General features: G+C 48.6%; 1 pseudogene; it reads right to left on the bottom strand.

Moving 5' to 3' along the window:
• Nucleotides 1–2290: 2290 nt before the first annotated feature.
• On the bottom strand, nucleotides 2291–16261 carry LOC146187928 (uncharacterized; annotated as a pseudogene).
• Nucleotides 16262–22286: the final 6025 nt, after the last annotated feature.

Raw genomic sequence — 22286 nt, 5'->3', positions numbered from 1 at the left:
GTGACGACCACGCTCGACGCCATGCTGCCCCACATAGACGAAGGTCCAAATGATGATGTCGCCTCTTTTCTACAGCGTGCCGAAGAGGCCCGTCAACTTGCACGGGTGCGAATACAGCAGCAGCAAGGCCGAGATGCACAACGCTACAACCTGCGGCGGCGTACTGCAGACTATCTGCCAGGTGACCTTGTCTGGGTTTGGTACCCCATTCGACGACGCGGACTCAGCGAAAAACTCTTGCGCCGTTATTTTGGGCCCTACCGCGTTCTTCGACGCGTCAGTGAACTGGACTATGAAGTCGTTCCGCACGAGGAACCAGAGCCCCGGCGTCCCAAGCGTTCTGAAGTGATCCACGTGGTCCGCTTGAAGCCTTTTCATGCCAGATAGCGGCCCCTTTTACTCTGTCCCTCTTTCAATATAGCATCGGGACGATGCTCTTCGCACGGGAGGGGCTAATGTAGCATGCGTTGACGACAAAGAAGCGCAGAAGTGTGAGAGGAAGAAGTGTGCTAACCTCGAGCCTGAACTCTGACGCTGTTCGTAGAACCTTTGCCACGCCTTGGACCTCGGACGCAACTGTAAAGGTCGCTGTTTACGCGACAATATATTCGTGGCACAGTTTGAAACAAGTGTAAGAAGGAGCTCATATGTGTGGCCATTTACGCATTCTGCTACTTCCTGAAGCTGGGGCAGAGACTGTAATGTCAGCTGCCTGATAATTTTCCTTTGATTTCCTGTCTGCAAAAATTCAGAACAATTGTACTCAGTCAGCTTCTTTACAATAACCTCAGTGTGCATGACAACTGTTACAACAAATGGTGATGGTAATTGCAAACCACCCCTATCTAAGCGAGCAATTAATAAATTCGGTTCGTTTTCCAGATCAACCTCCTATCAACAACTAAGGTGTCTCGGCAGCTTGCACATTTAAGGACTTTCAATGCAGCGTGGGCGCAATAACCGCCAACATATGCTATTACAGGCATATGTTCACTTAGTGCTTCAAGGTCGGAATCTGTGACGTTGATACAAAAATTGCTGTTGGTGCCACTGGCAGGGCTTGTGTCTTGAATGTCTCTCAGATCCTCTGAGCTCATTACAGGCAGAGTGTTTTATAAACGAATCCTGCCCTCTGTCTCATAAAGTTGCCTAACTCATATGTGGTAATTTCCTCTTGTCATGTGCCGGTACTGGCCGAAGCGACTCTCCAGGCAGTCAGTTTGTACTTTACCGAGAACATATCTGTGGCCTAGTTCGGTAATACAGTACTTTGAAAGCTCCAATAGAGCGTGCGCAGACAGTTTCAGAGCTCTCAGCGTTTCTTTAGTGAGCACGCCAGTGTCCTGTTTGTAGAACTCCCATACATCAAGCCACGTGATGAAGGCATCGAGGAATGTACATTTGGGGTCATATGTTAGGCACGACATAGGCTCCTCAAAGACATTGCGATGGTGTATGCCTTTGTTTAGTGTTTTCACATTTACAATGCTCCACCAACGTATGATTATTTTTAGAAAGTCTGAAGTTTGTTCTGCATGATAGATAGACGTTGACTCGCGGTGTACTACAAGGGCTTCAGCAACATATGGGCTAAAAACCTGCAATGCAAGTTTAACGTTCTGGCGTTCCAAGTTGCTTGGATTAAGGGCTTTAGATGTTAATCCATACCCACACTTCAAAAGTTGTGAAGATTCTATCTTGTACACTTCTCGCAAATCCTTGAATGAGGCAGTCCTAATGCTGTCTGGGTGTACACCGTTGTTAGAGAGCCCAAAGTGTGGATAGTAGAAGCTAGTGCCCGCATTTTTTTGGTTAATCCAGTTGTTTCGTATGCATTTCAGTAAGTGCACGGCATCAACTACATAAAAGAGCGGTCGGGATGGATCCGCAGGGTGTGGGTACAGAATACGGAGCTTGTTCGGTTCACTGATCATCATCATTGCTTTTCGGTTTAATGAATTATTATCGCAGACAACTGCTACAACCTTAAACCCTATTTCTTCTAAACGCAAAATAACTTTCTTCAGTATTACATGGAGATCATCATTAGTCAACGTTTTGACTGGAAAGATATATGCCACCTCTTTAAATGAACTTAAGGGACTTTGTACCATGAATACATGTGCTGATGTTGCTGCTTCGGTAGAATTTGCGGCAGCACCACTAATGCTGCCACCTTTATAGTCTAGAAAGGGTTTGATGTGGATTTCATCCAACATCAACGTGACACAAGTCTCATGAAGCTGCAGCTGCTTAAATCTGTGTGCTACATACTGTAGGAAGGTGCCCCCTAACGACTCTTTTTGTGGAGCCAGCTGATAAGAAGAGCACACATTTCGTATTGTGCTTGGATGAGGCAAAGTGAGTTCACTCATCTTTCTTAAATACTTATACGCATGTGCTGATATGGTGTACAAAATGCATGAAAGCACCATTAGTTCAGGGCTGTACTGGACACGTCCTTTAGCAAGTGTTATCAGCTGTTCCTTCAAAAACGTAATTCTTTTTTGCATGGATATTGCGCTCAAGCTTTTCGAGGAGAACGCTGATTGCATCCATCAGGTGGCATGTTTGATCTTCAGAAGACAGCATAGAGAGACTGTCTAAAATTTGCAACAGGGATCTTACATCATTAACTGCGTCTGGAATAACAATATCTCTCAACTTTTTGATAGGGGCTCCCTGATAGCAGGCACTTAATTTAAGACTGTCAAACACCGTTAGGGATGAATTCAAATATGGTTCACTTCCATTTACAATGTTCAGAAACATTGTGCACCTGTCGTTGTGTATTACAGTCCACACATCTGAAACTGATGCAGCTTGAAGGCACGCTTTCATCTGCTGACGTGTTGAAAAATGGGGCCTTTCTACTTCCGCTTCATATGAAGCAACAGATTCTTGAAGAGCCCGAGCAAGTCCTGAGGACTCCTGTCAGCATCTCTTGATATCTGGCGGTACTCTTGAGCTTTGTTTTTTCTTCGTGAGATATGAAGGGCACCCAGGGAACACGCTAGGCACAGACCCAGGTCGCAGGCGTGGCACAGGCAATGACACCTCTATCACTTTTCCTGTCTTCCAGTCTGTATACGACGTTGTTCGTTCCAAGCACGAAGGGTCGAAGTGAACAGCACAGGCCTACAGGAATGCAAAATATGCGTGTGAGGGACAGTATCAGTGCAAGAAAATTGCTCTCGTAAATGGCAAATGCCCAAGCAAATAAATTAAACCAGCAATTTATGAATTTCTACCATTACATTCTTAGGTTCCCTTTTTCACTCATATAAAAAATTGGCAAGTTTACTACCACAAATGTGACCTTTGTGTAAAAAATAAGCAATTTACTGGTTCCTTATTGACAGTAAACCTGGCAACATATGCTCAAACAACGGCAATACATCGGTAGTAAAATCTAAAACTTTCCAACGGCGTGCTTTTTTCAACGTGCCGCATATTTAAAGTTTTACGCGAAAGTGTATACAACTCGTTCGCCCGAAAAGCCGCCGGCGTTGTAGTTCGCACGATCACGTCGGAAAAATTTGGAGGACGCTTAAGCTTCGCCTTCAAGAGTGGAACGCGATAGCGTTATTGCATCTCGTCGAGAAAACTTACTAAACGCAAGGGTATTGGGGCACCCTCGCACCGGTACCCGCGCGGCCCGAAGGGGAGAAGCGGGTGAGCGAAGATAGTGATCTAAAGAAAGGAAAGACGCTTGATTCTACAACCTGTGAGGGTGCACGGCGATAATCGGACGCTGCATGAAAGGCGCGATTGAGGCGTCCACCGAGATGCTGTGATGCGAGAGAGTTACTGCACCCATCCTTTCCTAAAAATGCCGGTTGAAATGTTCACCGATGTGTCGAGATGTGAGAGGTACTGCGCCCTTACCTTTCTTGATAATAATTGTGGATATGGGAAAGGAAATGGCGCAGTATCTGTCACATAGTTCGTTGGACACAAAACGCGTTTGTGGAATCGGCGTTCGGAGAAGCGTCTTCAGAGCGCAAGCAGCGTAGGGGTGGAACGCTCACGATGACCCACTGATGCTTTCGCGTTCGCAGCCTTAACTGCCCTCCGAGTTTGTGGAATGGGTGTGCGGAAACGCGTCTTGTGCGAAGACAGCGTTCCGGTCGAACGCTCACGATGACACACTGATGCTTTCGCGTCCGCAGCTTTAACTGCCCTCTGATTTTGTGGAGTCGATGTGCACAAACGCGTCTTTTGCGCAACCAGCGTTCCGGTCGAACGCTCATGATGACATACCGGTGCTTTCGCGTTAATAGCACGTAAGCAGCCTTAAGCCCTCTGAATTTTTTTTCCCCCTTAAGGTTACCTTCTGCACTGAGGAATTTTGCATCAAAAACTCCTGCACCTCTGAGAGCTTACATATTGACCACGCAATAAATAATGTAACGCGAAGGGAATATATTTACATAAACTTTACAAATGAGTCAACCGAGGCAGCGGCAACAGAGAAGGTTGTAGCCGTACTTCATACAGCGGACATTACGGCTAACAAAATTAATACTTTCTCTCAGCACACATGCCAACGCTTCATCGGAACATTCACACGCATGACATTCTTGGTGAAACGAAATCGTTTGAGGAAAATGAAAACTAAAGAATCATTGAAAGCATTCTTACCTTGGTATATGAAGTTGGCACGAAATTCTTCCTCGGAATAGCGCGCAACCACTTCTCGAAGGTGTCTTTCTCCTTCGGAAAAGAAAACGAACTTTCTTCTCAACATTATAGTTGCCGGCACGCAACACTTGTTAGGTATTGCAGCCGTCGATAAACGCACATGGAAAACGCGCACAAACGCCGATGGCGAGCGATTTGGTCGAGCGCAACAGCGGCGTTCACATTGCCTTGTCAGATGGAAGGAAGGATGCACTAGGTGCGATCCTCCTGTGAGGGTACAGACCTCAACTTACCACCATCATCATCCTACGGCTACCCCAGGCAAGGCCTCCCGCACCATAAGGTTTGGGGTTTTTTTTGTTTCGGGGAGCGGGCTTTTCCCAGCCAAGGGGCTCATGCAATCCGGCCTGTTCCCACCGGGGCGGGGTCGCAGTGCATATGCACCACGTCCGCACCACCCCGGTGGGTCGCAAGTCTGACGCGAGCAAGTCTTCTAATATCTCACTTCGAGTTGTCCGTTTTCTTCTTTGAAGATCACCATGGGGTGTCCCCATTCTTCAAAAAACTTTCTAAGTGGCGTCTCTCTCTCTCTCTCTCTAGGTGGAACCATAGTTCTTTTCTGATTTTGGCCTTGACTTCATGGAGGCTCGGAGTCTTGTTCGAGTAGGCCGCTTTGCAGCGGGCCAACCGCACTTGATAGTTGACCTCTGCCAGTGTCAAGACAAACTGCTTGCGCCCTTCCTTTGGAAGCGGGTTGAAGTAGCGCACGGTGGGGTATGGGTTCCCGGGGAGGCCGAACATATCTCTCAGACGCTCTAGGAGTGCTGCGGGAATTAGGCAGTCAAGAAAGATGTGCTCCGCTGTCTCTCGGACCAAGCAGAAGGGACACAGGTCAATCATTCCTGACGTCGCAGGGACGAAGGCACGCCTTCTGATTGGTAAGATGCCTTTTGTGAACCTCCACATCAGGGAGGCTCGGCGTGCATCGAGGAAGTGGGCGGTTATGTACTGCCAACTGGGTCTTTCTGCACATAGCATGTAGCTTGATAGGCGGGCAGGGAGCGGAGGGGTGATCATATTGATAATATCTTTCAGGTGCATGGTTCGTGGGTCAACGTCAGACGAGTTTTCTTTCAGGTACTCTAAGTCTGTGGCTGCGGTTCGGTAAATTGATAGGGGCGACCCTGCATGCGGGGTGTTGTGGTGTAGGGCCTTCTCAGTGAATGTTCGCAGCCGTGTCGACAGATAGTACGAAGCCATCGTTTTTGTTAGCGGCATGTCGCATTCGACGGCTCTGAATGTCCATTTGATGTGCAGCGTCCTTGCGAGAATATCCAGATCGGGCAGCCCCAGGCCACCTTTGAATCTGGGCTGGCAGACAATGGCTCGCTTTACCTTATCGGGGGCTCCCTGCCACAAAAAGCGGTATATATGTTTCTGGAGCTGTTTTTTATTGTCTGGGCGGATGTCAAGAATGCTGGCCACAAAGCTGAGGGTAGAAATCAGCATTGTCTTGATGATGGTGGTCTGCGCAGTCAGGGGACATTTTAGAGCACCAAGGTTGTGGGTTTTGATGCTTAGTTGCTCTTCAGCCCTATTCCAATTTCTAGGCGCTGCGTTCAAGGCCATAACAGTGGATTTCTTGTTATTGAGGCGAGCCCCACTCGCTTGGCAGTACTCCGTAGTTAATTCAAGTAGTTTCTCCAGTGATGTTGTGTCTGGCACCACCACAGAAACGTCATCCGCGTAGGCGAACACTGGAGTGCAGGGAGGGCCAGCTGGCAAAGGTGTTTTGCGGATGCCGCCATCTCTAACAATCTTTTCCAGGAGGGGTTCAATCGCTATGACATAGAGCAACGGGGAGAGGGGGCAACCTTGACGGACACCCCTTTCCACGGGGAATGGCATTGAGATGCGCCCCTGTACAATGACTGCTGCTTGTGGTGCGGCATAAAGCGCTTTGCACATATTTATGTATTGTACGGGAATGCGCGCGAGCTCAAGTGTCCTAAACAGGTACTCGTGACTCAGGCGGTCGAATGCCTTCTCTTGGTCCAGGGAGCAAAGAAAGCCATTGAGGCTGCGCGATTCCATCCATGTCAAAAGGTCTCTCAGAGCCATGCCATGGTGTTCTACCGAACTGCCTGGGACACAGCAAGCCTGTTGCGGGCCTACTATTGACGATAGAGCAGGCGTCAGGCGTAAGGAGAGAGATTTGGCAATTGCCTTGTAGTCCGTATTTAGAAGGGTTATTGGCCTCCAAGCTTTAAGGTCGCTGCTCCTGGAGGTGTCCTTGCACAGGAGTGTGATGAGGCCTTCGTTCATACTTGGAGTTAGTTCCCCTCGCTCTAGGGCGTCGTTTGCTAAGTTGGTGAAAGCGGTCTTTAGCGACGGCCAAAACTTTATGTAAAAAGCTGGCGGGAGTCCATCCATACCCGGGCTTCTATTTGGCTTCATCTGTTTTAGGCCTGTGTGTAGTTCTTCAGACGACAGCCATGTGTCGTCTAGGTTAGGTGCGTCAGTTGCTACCTCGAGCTGGAACGATGTGGGGGTGCAGGGCTCAGCAGCATAAAGTTCGATGTAGAAATCGCGTGCTAAACTCAATACCTGCTCAGGGTTCGTAACAATATGGCCGGTGAGTGGATCTTCGACTGCAGAGAGGGTTTCGGTCTTTCTGGCAAGGCGACACGTAGCAGATGACGCGAACACCATGCCTCGGTTTCCCATCGTTCAGCGCGTGCTGTTGCGCGAAGTCTGTCCCAGCGCCGATTTAGAAGACGATGGAACTCCTTACGCAGGGTGGCCAACGCCGAGGGGATGCTTGGTCCCTGAGAAAATAGGGCCGATAGCTCGATGATGGCATCCGAGACTATTCGGATTTCTTCTCTCTCTTCCCGCGCCATCTTCTTCCCCCACTCTTGGAGGCAAATCTTGATGGAGGTTTTCATATTATCCCAGCTTTGTGCATCCATGTTAGGGGAGACGTAACGCTTTATAACTTTGACGACTTCCTGCTGGACACGCTCGTCATCCAGAAGTCGCGTGTTTGATTTCCAGCAACCCTTTTCTCGTAAAGAAATATCAGCCGCACACAAGCGCGTGATAAGCAGCTTGTGATCACTTAGGGCATTGGGGAATACCCACACAGAGTGCAGGGAATCAGCTACGCTAGCAGAGACATAGACGCGGTCAATACGGCTTTCGAGACCACGGCCAGACCAGGTCATGCCGGCGGGACCAGGTTGGAGTGCGCGCCAAGCATCGGTTAAGTCTAACTCCTCCACCAGATCACGCAAGGCCTGTGCGCCATTGTGGTCTCGTCTAGGCCGCCGCGGTGTACCCCGAAGAGAGCGGCGGTCTTCTTTGAAGAGGACACAGTTAAAATCGCCCAATAACACTATTTTGGCTGGGCCAATAAATCTCTCTTCTAGCCCCTCAATAAATTCTCGCTGTCCAAAACGGCATGGGGCATATACATTAATGATGCGCATGTCATTGTTAAGGTCAATCGAGACAAAGCATCCTGCGTTGTCCCTATCATGGCGTAGGACTGACAGGCCGGCGTCTCTTAGGAAGATGAGCGCAGCTCCCCCTGAACCCTTCCTTCCGAAACTCGAATAGGATTTTGTGCTGAAACGGAGGTCAAAATTTTCAATTTGTTCTTGCCGGTGAATATAAGTTTCTTAAAGTGCGAGGATGTCGATTTTTTTGGCGCGGGCTATGTCTATTCTTTCAGCTTGTTTCACAGCTTTAGTAAAGCCGCGAATGTTTAGCGTTGCGAGAACGAAGGAAAAGACCAGGATGTAGCTAAAGGAAGGAAAGGGGGGAAAGCGCGACCACCTCATGAGGAAGGAGCGGTGTCATGAGCAGTGGGAGAAGCGGAAGGTGACTCCGCTGTGGAATCGGCGTCGCAGATGTCCGAGATGTCCGAGTAGCAATCACAATTCGTTGTGTTGCAAATGTGGCACGGAGGTTGGCTCGGCATTTCTGTTTCAGTGTCAGAGCTGCTCTCGCTTATTGGTGGAGGGTTTTTCAGAAACGCACGCTTCGTCAACGGCGCGTCGGCGGAAGATTCCGATGATGTCGATGGCGCTGATTTGTTGGTTTTCTTCTTTTTGGGACTGCGCTTGCGTTTGGGGCGCACTGTGGTCGTATCCATGTCCTTCTCTTCATCTTCAGTTTCAACCGATCGGTCTTTTTTTGCGGCAGCGACGCCGGCTGCACACTCTTGTTCCTCTACCGTGGCGGCCACTGAGGGCACCTGGCAGTGTCCAGTTTCAGTTTTCTTTTCGGGGTTCTGTTCGGGCGCTGTAGAGGGTGCGGCAATGTCCGTGACCGCTTTCCCGGCAGCGGACGTTGGGGGCACCTCATCGTCTTCATAGACAACTTCTGCTTGTTTTTCCTCTGAATATTCAGATGGCGCGGCCGCAGCCGTCGCCTCCTTGCTATCTTCCTCGGTGACGGCGTTTGTAGACGCATCACCCTGCGTCTCGGTATCTTTTGGGTTATCAGGAGTTGCCAGCACGAGTACTGGTGCGGGCTGTTCCCAATAATCGGCTGGCTGTTCATTGACGTCTTCATTGCCTAACACAGACGCAAATGTCCTATTCTTACATTCCTTTACAGCGTGGTCCTCACCACACTTAGGGCACACGGCATCACACACTTCATGCCCATACGCGCCGCAACGTTCGCACTGTGGCGTGTTGCAACTCGCGCCCATGTGGCCTACATATCCGCACTTGCGACATACCCTCTTGACTCCTTCATACTCGCACTGGATGGTTGTATCAATCACATGCAGGAAGTTCGGAATCTCAGACTTCATCTCTATCTTGATCCGTCGGATCCCCGTGGTGACGAACGGGAAACCGGGGACGGTCTCGCGAGCAACGCTGACAATTTTTTCCATAGGGCTGAAGTGCATTTGCCAACTCTACGTCATGGTGCTCCGATGAGTAGCCAAAGACGCGCACCAGCTTCGCGCGCGTGCCCCGATACTCAAAAGTCACCGCAGTTCCCTTAACATCTACGACGGGATCCTTCAGGAATCTCTCAACAGCAGCCCTAGTCTTCAGGAAAATCTCGAACTTCCCGCCTGTGAAATCTTGAACGCCACCAAGTTCTGTTTTCGAAAAACGTTTCATTAGGATCTTCGTCAGTTCTAGCGTTGTGGTGCCTTGCGGCACACGGCCGAAAAACGTAAAAGGCTTCAGCCGCTTGGCTCCTGGCATTGCAAGAACGCGCCGGCGAGCGCCGGACGCGCAAGTGTCCTCTCAGCGACGCGAGGCAAGAATGGCGGCTTGCACGCACAATAATCAAATCACAGGGCCAGCTGGCCAACTCACCCCTTTAGGTAACGTATCCGTCCTTGCGTCGCCTTCCTTATCGCGCAGCACGAGCGTTGTTGTCCTGGCACATCGGAGTCAACCTAGCACTTCCTACAGTCACAAAGCCTTTCTCAATGAATGCTAACACCATAATGTCTGTAACCTGGGCTCAAGAAGCGTGTTGGTCTGCCAATAGAAGTGAGAGTTGCGACCGGCGGCGAAGCACTCCCGGCACCGACAGCACGGCGCGGCAGCGGAGAGGGGAATGGCGAAGTGACCACCGGCAGGATGTGACGTCATATTTTTGGGCGCAGGCCTGGAAGTTATAGGAGGCGTTGCTGAGGACTCACTGGTTTTCGACGTAGATGCCTCAGACTCGGGGTCTCGAACGCCAGACACTATGTCACGAACGCCGGATGAGGGACCACGGACGCTAGCTTCTTTACTGCGAACGCTGGACGCGGGGTCATTGTCTGGCCTGGCAAACACAGGGCGCGTCTTGAAACGGCGCTTGCATTGCGGAGCGCCAGTTTGATGGTTTTCTTTACAAATAACGCAGGAGGGCTCACAGTCGTGGTCCATGGCTGGATTATCTGCTCCACATCGCGGGCACAGCGAAAGGCCTGTACCGGGGCAGACGTCCGGACGATGGCCGAGCTTGCGACAAAGGTTGCAGGCTTCAACCTTGCGTCTGAAGGGAACGCAGCGGGTTACGCATTCTTGATAAAGTATGTAATAGGGGACTCTGATGCCACGAAATGTGATCAGAACAGACTCGGCAGAGCCCATACGCCGACCCATAATGATGGTATCGTGCCGGTCAAAGTCAAGAAGATTATAAGTGGTTTCCTCTGCGGAATGGTCCAAGGGAATTCCGTGGATGATGCCTATGCACGAATTCAGGGGATCAGCGACGTGCGTGGCAACGTCGTAAGTAGTATTGTTAAACTGGAGGGCTTTAATTTTGTGATAAGCTTCAGTATGATGCACGTTAGGCGTGCTGATGAGTAGGGTGTTATTGACGGGATTATGTCGAAATATATCAGTACTTGCTTCAGCAGTTGAGATTTTCGAGGCTTGCAGAACGGCTTGGCGAGGAGCGTGAGCAGGAATCTTGGAGCAGTCAAGGCCTTCGCGAAGACGAATAATAACCTTGTAGTCGCTGGCTGGTAATGGCGGTGGGCGAGGCGTGCGCCTGCGAGGCACTTGCGAGGTAGTTTCCTTCATCTCCGACTGGAGGGTGATGGATTTCTTGAGTGAAGGATTTCTTGAGTTTTGGGCGCATCTGTCGTGCACTACACGCCAGCTGCTGTCGGTGGCTTCTTCCGGGGAGATCTCTTCTCCATCGACCGTGTATGCGTTGAGCATAGTGGGAGGGTAGGCCTAGGACGCTAGGCCTAGCAATGATGTCGGGGCCGAAGTCCCAATATCGGCCTGATTCCAGGGGAACGGCGCACAGTAACCAGATGATGGTGGTCCAGGATAGTCTTGAGACACTCACGATGATCTCAAAGAATCTGGAAGTGCTTTAGAGAACTTCTGAAGCCACTAATTAGGAAAATCGCCGGAGCCCATTAGAGACGCGTCCATTCGCTCCGGCCCCCTAGCGTACTTACCGCCAAACACGGCCAACGAACGCCCCGAAGCTAAAAACGGATTGTTCGTGAAGCGTTTCTAAAACTCACGCGTAGCAGACTCAAACTCGCCGATCTCATCTCTTGTTCTTCCGTTCACCACAACGTTCTGCTTCTTCTCTGCATACGTCTTTCTTCTTTTAGCAAGCCGTTCTTCTCTCCGGTCCGGTGGCTCTTCTACACGGCGCTTTCTTCTGTGGTAATTATATCGCTCTGCACTACTCATAGACGATTCTTCGGCATTCAGAAAGTCCATGAAACTACTCTCGCTCACTGAACTTGTAGAGCGCCGCCGGGCTCGCCATTCTGCGAAATAGGCGCGTTGCTTAGCCAACCCCTCTTGCCTTTCTTCATCTGTCTCCTCGGCACGGCACCGGCGTTTGCGCGCAGCACGTCGCTCCAGCGACGCCTTGTATAACTCCTCAGACATGACTAAGCTGTTGTGTTGTTGTTGTTGTGGCTGTAGGAAGAAGGAAAAGAAAATGCACGGGCCTGCTACTGGCTCTGTAACTGAGCCACCTCCGCTGCCTGATTTAAACTGATTTATTTATAGGAAGGGAAAGGCGCAGTAACTGTCTCACTTGCTTTCTGTGGACACCGCAACCGCGCCGTAAGGGAAGGGAGGAAGGTGGGAGTGAAAGTGGAAAGAGAGAAAGAGGAGCCGTAGTGGAGGGCTACGGAGTAATTTCGACCACCTAGGGATCTTTAACGTGCGCTGACATCGCACAGCACACGGACGCCTCTTCGTTTCGCCTCCATCGCTGCCTCGTGCGGACAGAAGAGAACATAGAGAAGAAAGAAAAGGAAGGGGGAGAGAAAGACGCGCGCCGCAACAACGGCCGTCGTCCCTCATCACCGAAGCGGTGGCGGGTGCAATGACAGCCTACAACAGATAAAAATTCGGTGGCTGGCTAGCCCCCGCCGCGAGCGGCGTTGGCTCACCGTCCCAACCCCGTAGGGCTAGGAACTGCCACCAGGACCTGCTCGCCTTTATGCGGAGCGGAGCGCGCCTGCGGCGCCCCGTTTATCCTCTCCTAGCGAGCGCCCTCACGCGACGGGCCGAGGAGGCCGTCGCGTGGTAGCCGCCGCGCCGAGCGAAGGAACGACTACGGCCGAAGAGACGAGTTGGGGCCCCTGCACTCCTCTGGTCGTAACGTCACGCTATCACGTGGTAGCGAAGGAACGACCTCCACCGACAGCAGAAAAGTGCTAGCAGTATTGCTTTCGCAATAAAACGCGCAGTACGCTGTTGTGGCTGTAGGAAGAAAGAAAAGAAAATGCACGGGCCTGCTACTGGCTCTGTAGCCGAGCCACCTCCCCTGCCTCGTGCGGACGGAAGAGCAAATAAACAAGAAAGAAAAAAGAAGAGGGAGAGAAAGACGCGCGCTGCAACAGCCGTCGTCCGCCACCGAAACGGTGGCGGGTGCAATGACTGCCTACAACAGATAAAAATTATGTGGTAGGCCAGCCCCCGCCGCAAGCGGCGGTGACCCACCTGCCCCAGCCCCATAGGGCCAGGAACAGCCCCTTCTCGCCTCTCGGCCTTTTGGCTAAGATCTAAGTGCCAGCGCGCCAGCGCGCGTTAAAGATCCCCAGGTGGTCCAAATTACTCCTTAGCCTTACCCTATGCGCCCTGCAGCTCCTCTGTCTCTCTTTCCACTTTCACTAGCTCCCAGCTTCCTTCCTCCCTTACTTCGCGGTTCAGGTGTCGCAGAAACAAGTGACAGATACTGCGCCTTTCCCCTTTGTGTGAAGCAATTATTAAACGCCGCTGATGCCTGCTGTACTGCGTCTGCTTTTGCCCGTGGTAATACTGCACCGTGTTCGGCACATCCTACATGCAACCCGGATCCCAATTCACACTCGTTGAACTATGCTTGGATTGTCGATATTAGCGCACACTAAAATACTAGTTTCGTCGTTGTGCTCACCAAGGTCAAACGAAGGTGAAAAGAAGGAGTGTGCACGTAAGCTCAGGCAGGATATATAATAATAATAATAATAATAATAATAATAATAATAATAATAATAATAATAATAATAATAATAATAATAATAATAATAATAATAGTATTTGGTTCCCACTAACAGAAAGGCGCAGTATCTGTCACACTTGTTTCTGTGGACACTGAAACGCGTCGTAAGAGAAGGGAGGAAGGTGGGAATGAAAGTGGAAAGAGAAAAAGAGGGGCCGTAGCGGAGGGCTGAGGAGTAATTTCGACCACCTGGGGCACTTGGGGATCTTCAACGTGGGGGATGGTTGGTGGTTGATCCTGGCCCTACGGAGCTGGGACTGGTAGGTCACTGCCGCTTGCGACGGGTGCTAGCCTGCCTCCATATTTGGCAGCGAAGGCGACGAACGGAACAGACGCTTATTTTTCGACTTGTTCGCAGGCGCTCCCGCCATCCTTCATCGTAATCGAGCACATGATAATCGAGCTGCTGCAAGGTGATCAACGGAGGCAGCTGCGTAGACCGGTGTGAGCAAGCCCAGCGCGGAACCACGTGACCCGCTTCACTTGAATCTTGAAAAGTTGTTGCTGTGGCTGTAGGAAGAAAGAAAAGAAAATGCATGGGCCTGCTACTGGCTCTGTAGCTGAGCCACCTCCGCTGCCTCGTGCGGACAGAAGAGACAATAGACAAGACAAAAAGAAGAGGGGGAGGAAGACGCGCGCCGCAACAACAGCCGTCGTCCGCCACCACCGAAGCGGTGGCAGGTGCAATGACGGCCTACAACAGATAAAAATCAGTGGCAGGCTAGCCCCCGCCGCAAGCGGCGGTGACCTACCTGCCCCAGCCCCATCAGGGGAAGGACGGCGCCAGCGGCTCAGCGTTACTTGGCAGCGAAGGTGACGAACGGAGCGGACGCTTATGTTTCGACTTGCAAAAGGTTGGAACTTTTGTACTTTGGATTTGATTCCTGTCATAGTTTTTATGCGTGCCTTTGCTGCCAACTGCATGAGAGAGAGAGAGACTCTTTAATGGAAAAACAGAGAATTTGGCCGGTGATTAGATTTCGTTGGCATGCTACTCTGTGTCTGTAGGGGAATTCGGGAGGGAAAGATTGAAAAAAGAATGGCGAGGGAAATAATAGAATTGAAGAGGGAGATAAAACACGGCCATTAAATTACGTGTTAAGGTGCTTCTTGGAGCAATGATATAAAATCAAATAATGAAATGCATGATCCGACAAAGTGCTTATAGAGTTTACAGCTAGCAAAATACCTGAGGGAAACATGCGAGGTGAATTTAGAGTTTGTCAAGGAGTCCAATGTCTTTCAAATATGTAAATAAAAAGTTCATCGCGAGTCTCTGTTGCCTAGGGCAGGCTAAGAGGCCTAAAACACTGTTCATTGCTGAAGGCACTGGGGAGAGCTTCTCCAGGCTGTGTTCGTAGTTTGCACGCTTGTCAGCGTACGCAGTGCACTCAAGTAGGATATGTTCCACAGTTTCAATCGAGCCACAGTTGTCACAATGCGGGCTGTTCATTTCACCGGAACGGTAGCGCAATCCATTTGTGTATGCACAGTTTAGACGAGGTCGGGGTAAAGAGTTTCTAGTTGGCGAGGATATTTCGGAGGAAGTCTTGATTTTAGATGTGGGTCAATTGAATGAAGAAATTGGTAGTGATGCGTCGGCAAGCTCTAAAGTCGATACTTTGGAGCTGCATGCACTCGTGCATGCAGCTGCATGCACTCGTGTTTTGTCTACTGAGCCTTACAAACTCTGTGACTTTTGCCATGAGAACTGAACTGGCTGACTTCAAACGTGAGATGCGCAAAGAAATTCGTGAGCTAAAAGCCAGCTTAATGAGAACATATGAACCAAGATGTTGAAGATTTCCGAAAGGAGTGTGCTGACTTGAAAAAATAAAATGCGACACTAAGAGCAATGAATAATGAAATGGCAGATGAACTTCGAAAACTGAAAAAAAAAAAAAACAAAAAAAACTAGCAAATAAAAAGGCGCTGCGAATCACTGCGCAGGACGAATATTCTAGAAGCAACATAGAAATGAAAGGGATTCCCCAAAAAGAAAATGAAAACCTAATTGATGTCCTCGCCAAGGTAGGCGACGTAGTCAGACCGCCAATAACAGAGCAGGATGTTCAAGTCTGCCATCGGGTCCCTACGCTGAACACTACCAGTGGCAGGAAAGAACCCAGTGAAAGTGATGATGAAGGACAGCTGAAAAGAAACTGTACCTATCTCAAACATTGTGGTAGTTTTCAATAATCGTGATAAGCGCTATGCCGTTCTTGGCAAAGCAAAAAAATTAGCTGTGGCTTAGCTCTGGTTAAGCCTGAGTGATTGCGAAAGCAATACCTCCCTGACTGCGCTTGGCTCTGCTGTTGGTTTGGCATGGCTTCGCCTTTTGTGCAACTAAAGGATTTACTCTGGACACAACATGGTTTCTACTGTTTGTTTATTCCAATAAAAGGTGGTCCGTAAAGTAGTGTCTCTTGGTCTGAACACTGGTAATTACATAGTCGTCCGAATGTCTATACATCACCAGGTCTAGACTGCTACCCCATTGGGTAGTACTCTCGCTCCGTATTACTCATAGACGAATCTTCGGCACTCAGAGAGTCCATGAAACTACTCTCGCTCACTGAACTTGTAGAGCGCCGCCGGACTCGCCATTCTGCGGCATAGGCGCGTTGCTTAGCCAACCGCTCTTGCCTTCCTTCATCTGTCTCCTCGGCACAGCACCGGCGTTTGCGCGCAGCACGCCGCTCCAGCGACGCCTTGTACAACTCCTCAGACATGACTAATACCCCTGTTACACGAGCGTTTTCAACGGCAGTTCAGTTGGCGGTCAGTTGAACTGAACTGCAGTTAGCGATGTTACACGGCAGCGCCAACTGTAGTTGAAATCTGAACTGCAGTTCAGTTCAACTGAGGTCGGGGTCGCCGTTGAATCGGTCAACTGACAAGATGGCGGTCAGCGGACGGGGCTGCATCGGCCGAGTTGGCAACATGGATTGTCTTGGCTTTGTGAGCCACGCAAGTAAAAATTCGGAGCCAAGAAAACAAGGCAAATAAAAGCATAAATACATCAAAAAGCCTTAAACAAATGCATAAAATGTAAAAATAAACAATTCAAGAGCTTATTTTGCATTGTTAGTAGGTTTGGCGCATGGTCACGTGACCAAGGTAGTGGTTTGTTTACCCACGTGCGTTGACTATCCCGCGGGAATTCAATAGCGCAATCACACAGTAGCAGGCTGACATGGAAGCGGCAGCGAACGGTGCGACAGCGGCCGCGGCGGCGCAGAGGCGCTTCGTTTGGACTGAAGAAATGACCAGAGTGCTAATTAATCTGTGGGAGGATTATCTTCCGCAGCTTAGAGGCCAAAGGCACAACGCGCCAGTTTATGCAGAAATGACCGCCACGTTCAATGCATTGCTAGGCAGTACAGAGGTGCACGTGACGGTGAAACAGGTCCGACAGAAGTTGGAAAATTTAAACCAACTCTACAGGTAAGTGGCTGGGTGTTGATAATTATTTAATAGAAGTTTTACTGCCTAAAGCACTGTTTTCACGACTTGCAGACCCAAGAAAAAGCGCAGCGACATTGTTTACTTTGTAGCACGTGCAGTCATTGTCATTTGATTGTGCGCCTGCGATTTTTTAGCCTTGCATAAATAATCTTCAGAGTACTTTTCTTCTGTAGCGAAAGTGAAACTTTATTAGACAGAACATATTTCGCACAATACATAAATATACAGACAAGACGCAAAAGTAATAACGCAGGTGAAATGCATAAAAAAATCAGCAATTCAACAAATACATCTTCAAGTTATTCTTAAATGTGGGGTGCGGGGAAGGAAAGCCACAACAAAGAAAAGTGCCAGGTAGAATCAGAGGAATTGTTAAGATGGCTTTTCAAAAAGTAGAGTACATTCAAAATGTGGAAAATATAGGTAGAGTGACACTAGAGAAACAGATGAATTTGCCAGTGTTACAAATTCCTGGTTCTGTTGTAAAACTTTGTGTTCACATTGATATCTGAAATGCTTTTTGTATCAGTGAGTGACTGTTCATTTTAATTTTTTTCTCAATTACTACATTGTTTGCCTTGAATGGGAACAAATTGTGTTGCTGCATTTACAAGGCAATAGCTGTTGTTGACGCTTCTCTTATTTACAGAAAGCACAGCAGATGTGCTACTGGCTCTGCGGCCATCCAATGGCCATATTTTCATAGCCTACATAGATTTTTAGGATCATTGCCTTGCAATGACAGGAGCCTCCTGGAGGAAAGTTACCAGGTGTGCGAGTTGCAATGCTTTCACTCAAGTCATTATTGTAAAGTGATTTTGAATCAAATGAACCTTAATACCACAAAAGTGCTCACTGAAGTAAGAGTAAAACTTAATTTTTGTACATGTTCACTTGTTTGTAGTAAATATTTGAATAATGCATACTTGTATTCTTTTGTATTACTTAACACTATGCTGCTGTTCTTGCTTATATTGTTTTGCTATGATACTTGTCGTTCTGTCTACGGTCACTTCTGTGTGGGTATTCTATAATTTAAGCATACATTTTTTTTCTCCCTTTCCTCTCGAGTTATATTTGTTAGAACATACTGTGGTTTTACATTTGATGTTACCGCTGCTGCCTTTCATACCTCCTAACTAGTTCAGCAGATTCCAGTAGAGTATTTTTCACTATGGGAACTCCTTTTGTACTTATTTATTATGTATGTAATATCATGTGTGCACTACAAACTTGAAACAGCAAAAAAAAAAAGAGAGAGAGAGAGAGCAGACTGATATATTGCACGGTTCAGTCTTGTGGGCTTTCTGTTTAATATCATATTATGTATGGCAGTACCATGAAGAGAGAAATTTGTCTGCAAATTATTTAATCGTTCACCATGTAGTAAATATAGCAGAGTGCAAAAGAAGTATTAGATGCAAATGATGTATTGAAAAAGGTACAGGTTTCTGCAAGTGCCATTTTTAGGCCATGAAACAAGTTAACATAAATGGCAATATAAAGCACATACAAGCAAGTTCACTTTGGTTGATTATGAAACCATTCTCTTCTTTTAGCTGGAGGTGGTCACGGAGATGGCAGCCGGCGCACAGGTGTTGGCCTCAGCACCAAATGATGACTCAACTGCGCTGGGCCTGGGCGACCTGCTCGGCGATACAGCTGGCCCATCGTCTACTGCATCACAAAGTGGGAGCCCGGCTGAAACGGAAAACAGGCGACCCGGTCACCGGAGGGTTCGGCGCAACACAGCAACACTGGACAGAATGATGAATGCCTACGAGGCCGAAACTGAAAGAGCAGCCCAGTTCTCGCAGCAGGAGCTGAGAATTGCCAGAAGGGCAAATCGCCTCCAGAAGGAGGCCAATGATATTCAACGTGAGCTCGTAAAAGTTATATCACGTTACTGTGAAAGGAACAACAAATAAAATGTAAAGTCTTGAACATGTCTTCTTTGTGCACCCAAACGTACACACGTTTTCAGCAGATATATGTGACTCTCATGCTGTTACAATGCTGCCATATAAAGCCAAGGCTGTTGGCAAAAAGGCCTGCAATCACCCCTCATTACTGAAATTTTGTTTGGTCTTAACAGATTACAAAAGCAGCAGTAAAACTTACACATTCGTGGTGTGGAGGTGCCTCGCCAAAGCACGCCGCACTCTTTCTGCAGACAAACTTGTTGCACTGCTGGAGCAGACAGGTTGAGGAAGTCGATGCCCACCTTCTTCAGCCCAGTGGGAGTCGCATTCATCTCTCATCTGTTCACAAATGTTATGAATAGTGCAGCATGTTCGCACAATGCGATTGGCATTACCAATATCGCATTCAAGACCTTTCAAGATCCTGAATCGCGCCTTCAATCTCCCGAAGGCGTTTTCTACCACTCTCCTTGCTTTTGAGAGGGAGTAGTTGAATGTCCTCACAACCTCATCCCCAGTGTGCCGATGGGGATATGGCTTCATGAGATGGGGCTCGAGGGGGAAGGCTTGGTCACATAGAAAAACCGCACCAATACTCTCTCCCTCAATCAACTTTTGCGACACAGAGAAAAAACCTGTGCTTGCTAAATGAGGCAGCACTGTGCGTTTGTACACTTCGGAATCGTGGTTTCTGCCAGGTGATCCTACGTTTGTGTACATAAACCTGTACGTGTGGTCAACCACTGCGAGCAATATAATGCTATACCACCCCTTATAGTTAAAATAATCTTGTGCGTTTTCTTTCGGGGGTGACACTTTGATGTGACAACCATCGAGAGCACCGAAGCCTTGCGGAAAACCAGTCACGGCTGAAAATTGTCGCACATGTTCGTCGATGCCATCTCTTGGGGGCATCTTCACTACTATTGGCTCCAGTTCGTCCACAACAATGTCACAGAACTCGCGAAAGATAATATTCACCGATGGGCGGCTCACTCCAAACAAGTTCGGTATTGATCTTTCTTCCCCGGAACTTGCGAGTCTGTAGAGAGACAACGCAACCCGTTTGTCCAGTGGGATGGCTCTCCTCATGTTCGTGTCTATGCGCTGAAGCCGTCCACATGAGCTCAGGATATAGGCGAACGTCTCCCGCGTAACCCGCAAGTTCGCTTTGAAGTCTTGGTCAGACAGCATTGGTACTGTGGTGTCGTACCAGGACGGAGGTCGAGGTAGTGTCCACAGTCGTGGCTCCTTCGTGCACATTCTTAATGCGCACATCATGAGAAAGCGGCATCGCTTCTCCGCCGCTTGCCTCTTCTTTCTGATTGCGGATCGCTTTATATTTAAAACATGTAACTCGCTTCTTTTGGCAGAAAGCAAAGCCTGCTGTTGAGCAAGAAGAAGGCATAGCTCATCACGCTGATTTCTCAAACGGCTCAAAGACATACCGATGTTTGCACGAGTCAGTGAGCAAAAAGGCTCTCCGAAAAAGCGCACCGCTGCAATCAAACACTAAATGGCAAGTGGACCGGAATAGATTGCGGGAAGGCACTGTAACATTAGCTTGCGGCGAACACCCAGCCACGATACACCATGCAAAACGACAAAGAAGCAGCGCCAGAAAGTGGCTCTAGCCGATCCTCGTCGGATAGTCTTGGCTGAAACTTTACCATCATTATGGCAAAATTGCGATCACAGCGCAAAATACACTGAAAAATTGTAAATATACATGCGAACAGACAATTATTTGAAGAAAAAACATGTATATGCTGTTTTGCGAATATTTTTAGTTCGGTTTATGTGCGAGGTCACGTGGTTATAATGTCAACTGAACAGATCAAACTGAACGCGAATTTGGTCGTGTAACAGCAGGCACAGCTCAGTTAACTGAACGGCAGTTGAAAAACTGAACTGCCGTTAAACTGAACTGCCGTTGAAGTCGTCCGTGTAACACGGGTATAAGCGGAGCGCGCCTGCGGCGCCCCGTTTATCCTCTCCTAGCGAGCACCCTCACACGGCGGGCCCAGGAGGCCGTCACGTGGTAGCCGCCGCGCCGAGCGAAGGAACGACTACGGCCGAAGAGACGAGTTGGGGCCCCTGCTCTCCTCTGGTCGTGACGTCACGCTGTCACGTGATGCGCCGGAGCGAAGGAACGACCTACACCGACGGCAGAAAAATGCTAGCAGTATTGCTTTCGCAATAAAAAGATGAGGTTTGAATCAGATGGACTGGGCTTCTCTGAGAAAGAACCGGTTTTTTCTAAATGAGCATGTGTGCCCGAAGGTGAAAAAATTGCTAGGCATGGCTATCGGAAGGAAACGTGACATGAACTGGCGTTTTGCATGGATCAAGAACGGCGAAGTGTGCTCGCGTAAAACAGAAACATCTCGTGTGATAAGGGTTGACTGTGAAGCTGATTCACAATGTGGGTGCCGCCCCTTAAGCGCACAATAATTTATCTCGGTTTTCTCTTGTTTTTATGACTGCACCTAATCCTCTTGACAGCAGCTCTCTCACCGTCCTGCACTGTAATGCCCAAAGCGCGGGAAACAAAGCAGATGAGCTCGTTGTGTTCCTCAGTGGATTTCGTTTTAGTTTTCATCTTATTATGATCACTGAAACGTAGTACACATGTGAGAATGATGTGTTGAATCTGCCTGGATACAGAAGTTTTTATTTAAGTAGGACAGATTAACGTGGCGGTGGTGTGCTACAGTTGGTATCGGAACAATTTTCGTGCTCCTTGCAAGAAGCATTTTCCTAGACTAATGACGATTATGAAGCTTTAACGCTACAGTTTGAAAGAAAGCTTTTTGTTGTGCTTTACCGCCCCCCTCATGGAAACATGAACAGTTTTTTCGGCTACTTAGAAAGATTGCTCAATTTTGCAACTCTAAATAAGATGGACTTGATTTTAGGTGGAGACTGCAATATTAACTTGTTAGAAAACATTGTACATGCTCATGAATTTCAGTTACAAAGAGATGTCATATGGCGCGAACTAAGCAAACTTTTAAACACAGGCACTCGCCACAACGATGAACTTCTTTTAACAGTAAATGGCAAACTACTGGAGGGCAAAGAACTGGCAGAAAACTTTAATAAACATTTTGCAACTCTTTCCTGATGTTCACCCACGGTCGACGGGTGTCAAGTCAAAACATTTTCAGGCCCACGAAATTCTAAAACGGCATTTTTCGAGCCATCCACTTGTGAATAGATATATTCTATTTTCATGTTGCTGAAAAATAG

This window comes from Amblyomma maculatum, chromosome 5, assembly GCF_055883805.1.
Source record: "Amblyomma maculatum isolate TAMU_Amacu chromosome 5, ASM5588380v1, whole genome shotgun sequence".
NCBI classification, from domain to species: domain Eukaryota; kingdom Metazoa; phylum Arthropoda; class Arachnida; order Ixodida; family Ixodidae; genus Amblyomma; species Amblyomma maculatum.
Note: the sequence above shows the minus strand (reverse complement) of the source record. Positions and strands in the feature narration are given on the sequence as shown.